The following is an 8,279-nucleotide window of genomic DNA, read 5'->3' on the forward strand; positions in this document are numbered from 1 at the left end:
CAAAATAACTTTATTAAAATTAAATGTGAAATTTCCTAAAAAAAATATATGAAATTCTTTTATAATAAAAAAATAAATTTACTTTTGTGAAAATAGACATGTTTATGGTCAGGCTCAATGAGCTTTTATATGAAATAGACTCAGTCCAAGATTAGTCCAGTTCGTTGTTAATTTAAACGGATCCGAACCGGACATGGCTCAAGTTGAAAAATCAAATCTCAAATCTAAGTCATATAAATCCACACACGCATATATATATATATATATATATATATATATATATATATAATTTTTTTTAATAATAAAAAATAAAATTTATATTTAAAAATAAGTATTTAATATATAAATCTATGAATTAATTTGTTTTGTCCAAGTCTTGTCCAGACTAGGGATGAAAATAGGTACTGTATCCGTGGGTACTCGACACTACCCGATTTTAATGGGACTATCCGTACCCAGTGACGAATACAGGATTACTCGGTTAGAGGGGCCGATTTTACATGTGCGTTCGGGGAAAAAAAATTTGGTAAATCGAACTTGCTTAATTTTTTTTTTGTTTATATGCGTGTTATAATTTGACACGACTTGATGTCACGGTTTTATATGATGGTTCATGTTAGCCGACCCCGTATCATTTCGGGACTAAGGCTTTATTGTTGTTGTTATTGTATATGCGTGTTATAATTTGAATAGTCAAGAATCAATTTTAAGTATTAATGTACAATTTCTCAAAATTAAGCTAGATTTCGTTTAATAGTCCTAATCGTAAAAAAAATTGGATCTAGGGAGGGCTGAATATGTAAAAAAATTAAAAAATTTGATTTCTGATAGCCTACCAGGCTAAAAAAAATTAATAATTTGAATTTAAGGAGGTCTAAGAGGCAAAAAAAAATTAGAAATTTGGATTTATGGAGGCCTAACAGATAAAAAAAAATTAGAAATTTAGATTTAGACAGACCTAACAGGCCTAAAAAAATTAGAAATTTGGATTTATGGAGTACCTAATAGGTCCAAAATATTGAAATTTTAAATTCTGGACAAACTTAACACGTAATGGGATATATTTAATTTTTTTTATTAGTTCAATGCTAGTTTCTTTTTTTTGAAACAGTTCAATGCTAGTTTCTAAAAAAAATTATAAAATTTTTACACTTTTTTTTGTTTTTAGTTTTAACATTTTAAAATTTAATTTAGAAATTCAGTTGTTTGAGCCTTAAAAATAAGAAATTATTTTTTTTAATGGAAAAGACATAATAAAAATGAGTTCAAATTGAAAAATAAAATTTAAATAAATAAACATTTTCTAAAATAAATTGAGGTTGGGGGAATTGAACCTAGGACCTTTTAAAAAAAACAAGTGTTTTTAACCATCTCATCTACCTTTAAACAATAAAATATTACTACATAGAATCTATACAGACTATTACAAATATTAAGGGGGCCCCCTGTATCCGCCACTGTCTATACCCTGTATAAAAAAAGTATGAGACGGGTATGTGATCAAAATCATTACCCGTGATGGGTATAAAACACTTTGCCTTTCCGCGGATATTCTACCGTTGCCATTCCTATCTGGGCGCACAGGGCCTGAGCGTGGTGGGCAGGTACTGGACCCATGAAGGTCTACTGATAAACAAAAGCCCAAATACCCTAAGAATTCGAGTGAACTTCAACCTGGGCTTATTTGATATATTGGGCTGGACTGACAGCCCAAATTCGGCCCATGTATTTTAATCGAAATTGTCAAAAGGAAGGAAGAGAAAAGGACAAGGACACGTGTGCCGACTATAACGGTATGAGAATCTGCACTCTGCACTTAGTTAGCACCAACGGCTCTCAAGGGAGCGGAGTGTCATCATCCCAATGCAGATGTGGACACGTGTCCCGACATCAATCTCGTATACTTGATGGAACCCCTTTTATTTTGTCGGTTCAACGAAACTGCTTAGTTTCTTCGTTAATTATTTTATTTTTCTGAAAGTATAATAAACTTTCTTATTATATGTATTTTTCTAATTGATGGTACTTTTTTTTTATTCTATTTAATCAGGTGGTGTCTTTCATAATCAATTTAATTATTCTGGAAGGTACTTCTATATTTATTGTTTTTTATAGAAATTGGGACGAGACAGAATTTGAGCGGGGCGAGCGTCTATGGTCCAAGAACTGAAAAACCCGAATATATTAAAAATTGAAAAGTATGAGTTAAACAGGAGAAGGGGAAGGAGAACAAACAAACAGAAAATAAAAAAGAGAGTTAAGAGAAACTAAGATAACTAATATTACAAATGTCATCATCAATCATCAAATGGCAAAAAGCCAGAGCCGAAGGCCACCAGTTAATTGCCGAAGAGGAAACTCCAAACTTTGCAAGAGCGTTGCAGACTCTGTTTCTTTCTCTGAAAATGTGGGTAGAAAATATGGTCATCCCTGAGCAAATGTTGAGACAATGCAACCAATTTTGACGAATAGCCCATGGAACCTCCATGGAACGCTTTTTAATTAGATTAACCACATACATCAAGTCTGATTCAACCCAAATATGATGCCAATTATTCTCCCAAGCTAATTCAATTGCGAAAATTGCAGCTCTCAATTCAGCCATATAGGCAAAAGAACAAGGGATAGAAAACACGAAACAGCCTATAATACACCAATAACTAAATAAATATAGTATTTATTTGTAAGACTATTTTACTAATCAAAATCAAGGTTGTCTCGACCGTTTAGGAGTTCGAAATCGAGAATCCGTCTTGATTTTTTTCGATTAGACTTTTTAGATACTTTTTTAGTCCATCGATGATTTTTAGATGTCTGGGCTCTTTCTAGGCCACCACGACGCCGTCTAGACCTCCTAAACGATGATGAATACAAAAATATTTTTTTATGGTGAATTTTATTTTTTGCTTTATTATAATTCAATTTTGAGATGTTTTTAACGATATTGTTAATTTTTTAAGAACAACGATATTGTTGTTGAAATGTTAATGTTTGTACATTTTTAAAGATATATGTCTTTCTATATTAAATAATTTTATATCATTATTTTTAGATAATATAATACATATTTTAATGGAATTTTTATAACAATTTGTTGATTAATAAAAAAATAAAAAAAATACAAATTCAATTAATCCCTAATTATTCCTAGACTAATTTCCGACTAATACTTAAAGGTCTATCCGCCTGACTAGTGTCTAACGTAATATATTAAAAATGTTCATTAATTTTCGACTCATTTAATATAGTAAAGTTTTTTTAAAAAATAATTAACTCAACCCTAATAAATCAAAATTTAATTTTTAATTTTTAATTAAATATTGACTGTAAATAAAGATATTATAATGTGATGAAAGTCTTGAGAGTATGTTATACCTGGTGAAGTTAAAGTTTTCTTTATTAATTAATATAAGCAAATTATAAATAATAATATTACATAATTTTATATTGGAAAAAATATCCATACTCTTTTTAAATTTTTTTTTTTTAAGGAGGCAACACCATGACTCTTCAAGAGGTTTATTTTAGTACTATAATAATAAGCTGGTTCAATATTATATAGATATTGTTTTTTTTGCCCAAATACAACACTTTGGGTCTTACAACTTTAAAACACGTGTATTGGATTCTCACATTACTAATAACTCTCAATCACCCTCTTTCTATTTCCGATGTGAAATTCAGTTTATTTCTATCTTTATCGCCATCATTTAGTTGCTCATTGTTCATGCCTTTTGTTTCGGCATTACCCACTCTACATCGAGTCGTTACAACTGAATTTTTTATTGGTTTTGGTGCATTAATGCTAGTTCATACTCTTCAACATATATTCAAACTTTCAAAATTCATATAATTTTTTCATAAAATACTTTTATATTTTAGAAAACCTCAGTAATTTATTAATTACTTTTTTAAAAGATTAATTACTTTTTTTATATAAAAGTAAACTTTTAATTTCTATTATTATTAAATAACTCCATATTTTCAATCTAAAATTCAGTTATAATATTTAATTTTGAGTTGCTTCACCTATAAGTCTAAATAATTGTCATTTAGCTCATATTGAGACACATTATTTCTTATGTCCCAAACAATAATTAGATAAATTTCAATTAAATAAATATTTTACAGTTGTTCATCATATTACCAAAAAAAAAAAAAAAGTCTTAATACATTTTTCTTAATGGTCCCCAAACTTTGTGGCAATATATTCAATAATTTTTCTAGTGTTTCACATCCCACACCTTTAAGGAATGTCTAGGTATGGAAACCAATCATAATTCTTCTCATACTTCCCCTATGATCATTTCATGTTAAATTCCTATCATATTCACAATTTTATCATCTTAATAAAAGTGACATATATAAAAGTATGGGATATAATAATAATAGTATTTAGAATTCATATCAATTTCAATTTTCTTTTTTTTAGAAAATGATTAACCCAAAAACAAATAAACACAGAAAGAAAATATGAACAGTAAATAATAAATTAAAAGGAAAGAGTTTAGACAAATCTGAGGCCTATATTAGCAGTTTCCTTAAGACAGATGTTGTCGCTATTGACAATCGTCTCCCATGATACAACAGATTACGCAAGCGAACTCTTACCGAGTGTATAATAGCTATCACCGGAGTAGAACAAAACAACACGTACAGAGACAAGAAATATTTAGAGAATAATTTTTTAAAGTATATTCAATCTGATAGCTCCATCAAGTATATATAGAACTTGAATAGACATGTCTGTTCTCGAATGAACACGACTATTCATGAACGAACGCGACTATTTATGAATTGACACGATTAATCATGAACGAACACAACTGTTTATGAACAAGGATGACTATTGGAATTTATACTAATTTCATTTATATATAAATTTTCCAACATTTTTTTTTCTAATTAAGGCATGGAGCTAGCAAAAAAGAATAGAAGGGACCGAACGTTCTAATTATGTTGCATCCCGTTAAACTCTAGACTAAGAATACAGAAAGAAAGAATGAAAAAAACTAAGCAAAGTGAAATTATTCAACAAGATAATTGTCATCACTAATGAAAGAATTACAAAAAGAGGGATCGTGTTCTATCAAAATGAAACCACCCGAAGAAACCTTGTGTCAGGCTAAAGTTGTTGCCGCTTTATTTCCTTCATGATGATAAATATGGAAGCGACAATGTTTTAGAACGAGCTGGATTACTATACGGTGTTCAAGTGACAAGTAATGCGCCTAGAATTTCTCACATTTGTTTTGCAGATGATAGCTTACTGTTCTTCCAAGCTTCGACACAGGAATCAAAAGTGGTTTAGTACTGTCTCAAAGTCTACAAGCAAGCATCAGGTCGATGTGTGAACCAAAAATCATCTATATTCTTTAGTAAGAACTCTAGTGTGGATAACTGGGCTGCGGTATGCGATGAATTGCAGGTGAACGAAGTCAATGACTTAGGCTGTTATATTGGAACTCCAATTATGATAGGTAGAAGCAAATCACGTTCCCCCAGCTTCATCAAGGATCATATTTGATCTTGAGTTAATAATTGGAAAGAGAAATTCATATCTCGGGCATGCAAAGAAATTCTGACTAAAGTCATTTTATAGTCTGTTCCTAATTTTTATGATGAGCATCTTCGAATTTCCTATTTCCTTATACGATGATATACACAAATTTCTCAATACGTTTTGGTGGAGTTCCTCTTCTTTTGCTTCAAATTCTGGAAAAGATGGGAAGATATTTGTTTCCTGAAGTCCAAAGGCGGTTTAGGCTTCAGAAATCTTCCCTAGTTTAATTTAGCTTTACTGGCTAAACAAGGATGGTGTATCTTGTCAAATCTGAATCCTTAGCTGCACATATATTAAAAGCTCGTTACTTCCTGGATACCCATTTCCTTCAAGCTTCAATTGGACATAACCCTTCATTCACTTGGCGAAGTATATTAGCGGGGCGCTAGTTGTTAAAGAACGTTCTGATTTATAAAGTTGGTGATGGCTCCTCCATTCCCATTTGGCACACCCCATGGTTGCCATATATATATAGTGTTTCTCCTTTTCCCTTTAGTTTACTTACACACACGGGACCTACATGTATGGTTGGTGACCTACTCGATACCGATGGAAATTGGAATCACACTAGCATTCATAGCAGATTCAATGATCGTGATAACACACTCATTTACTCAATTCCCCGTCGAAGGACCGGCACAACAGACTCCATCTTATGGCTACGTGATAAATCAGGTTAATATTCCGTGCGTAAGCAGCAAATTCCTTTGGCCCTCTTCTTCGAATGTAAGTGGTATTAACTGGAATATACTCTAGAAGTTGTAAGTTGCTCCTAAAACCAAGAATTGTATTTGGTGTTTGTTTACTCGATGTCTTCCAACGTTATCCAATCTTGCATTCATGAGAAGTTTGATCTCCCATGGCAAATATTCAAGTAAAGTCGGACTATCTAGCTGTAGTTCAGACAATTCAAAAAGGCTCGTCTAGCTCTTCTTATTTGGTTGATATTATATTAGACTGTGTTTTATTGTTACGAGATTTAGGCCCCGTTTGTTTGGGGAAAATATTATGCAGGAAAATATTTTTCCAATTTTCCAGTGTTTGTTTGGACAGGAAAATAAGTCAAAGGAAAATAAGTTGCAAGTCAATGGAAAAGCAAGGAAGAAATAAGGGAAAATGTTTTACCATTTTCAAAAGGGTAAAACATTTTCCCCAAAACAGAGAAATATTGGGAAAACGTTAAAAAATGTAAAAATATGAAACACAAAAAATATAAATAATATGAAAACGTTACAAAACACGAGAATATGACAAAAAAAACTCGCAAAAAACATGAAAATATGAACAAATGCGAAAAATACAAAAACGCAAAAAACAAACAAACACTTGAAAAGGCACAAAAATGAACACGAAAAAGTGACAAAATACGAAGAATACAAAAACATGAAAAATACAAAAATCACAAAAACGTGAAAAAATACGAAAAACACGAAAACGCAAAAAATGTAAAACACAAAAACGTGACAATACGAGAAAAACACGATAAACATGAAAAGACGAAAAATGCAAACAAAACACGAAAACGTAAAAAACACAAAAACGTGAAAAATACGAAAAACATGAAAAAACGTGAATAACACGAAAAAGTAACAAAATGCGAAAAATAAAAAACGCAAAAAAAAAGAAAACGTGAAAAAGGGAAAAACCGAAAACCGAAAAGCTAAATGTGAAAACACAAAAAGAAGAAAAAGTGCAAAAAACATAATAGCGTTGATAACACGAGAAAACATACAAAAAATACCGAAAATGTGAAAAAATGTTTTCGTGTTTTTATATTTATTTTTTTCACATTTTTGTGTTTTTCAACTTTTTTTTCCATGTTTTTAATATTTTTTTCCTTTTCGTAATTTTCGCATTTTTCCATTTTTTGTGTTTTTAATAAATTTTTATAACTTTTTTTTTGTGTTTTTTCACGTTTTTCTGTTTTCGTGTTTTCCACATCTTTTCACGTTTTTTGTGTTTTGTGTTTTTTTTTACATTTTCTTGTTTTCGTGAGTTTTTTTACATTTTTTTTCTATTTTTTACGCTTTCACAGTTTTCCACGTCTCTACATATTTTTTATGTTTTAATATACAATTAAAAATAAAAAAAATACAGAAAATCTATATTTATTGGTTGGCAAATATTTTCCAGTGTTGTAACCAAACACCGGAAAATATTTTCCAGTGTTGTTGCCAAACACAGGAAAATATTTTATTTTCCGGCACAATATTTTCCCTGCATAAAATTTTCCAGAACACAATATTTGCCCCAAAACAAACGGGGCCTTAATGTTTTGTTCTATCTCCTATATTAGACATTCAATGAATGCGGCTGCTCACGTGTTAGCAAAGACAGTCAATTATGAGTTTGTCCGTGGTGAATGTGCATGTCCACCACCTTTTATTGGCAATGTTGTTTCCTTTGATTTGGTTTAATAAAGTTTTTTTTATTAAACAAATATAATTTGACTATTATTAAAAAAGGCCTAATACACAAATAACCCCTTGAATTTGTCCAAATGTTATAACTGCCCCCGAACTTTCAATTGTAACAACTTACACTTCAAACTTGTCCAATTGTAAAACATAACCCCTCAAACTTGTTCAATTGTAAAACATAACTCCAAATTGCTGACATGGACGGCAATTGAAGAAAAACATGAAATACAAAAGCTGCAACGCTCCTGGAGTGTGATAATCAGATCTTTGACGTGATACGAATCTGGGGAAACGTT

The sequence above is a fragment of the Euphorbia lathyris genome, chromosome 1, assembly GCF_963576675.1.
Source record: "Euphorbia lathyris chromosome 1, ddEupLath1.1, whole genome shotgun sequence".
Classification (NCBI taxonomy): domain Eukaryota; kingdom Viridiplantae; phylum Streptophyta; class Magnoliopsida; order Malpighiales; family Euphorbiaceae; genus Euphorbia; species Euphorbia lathyris.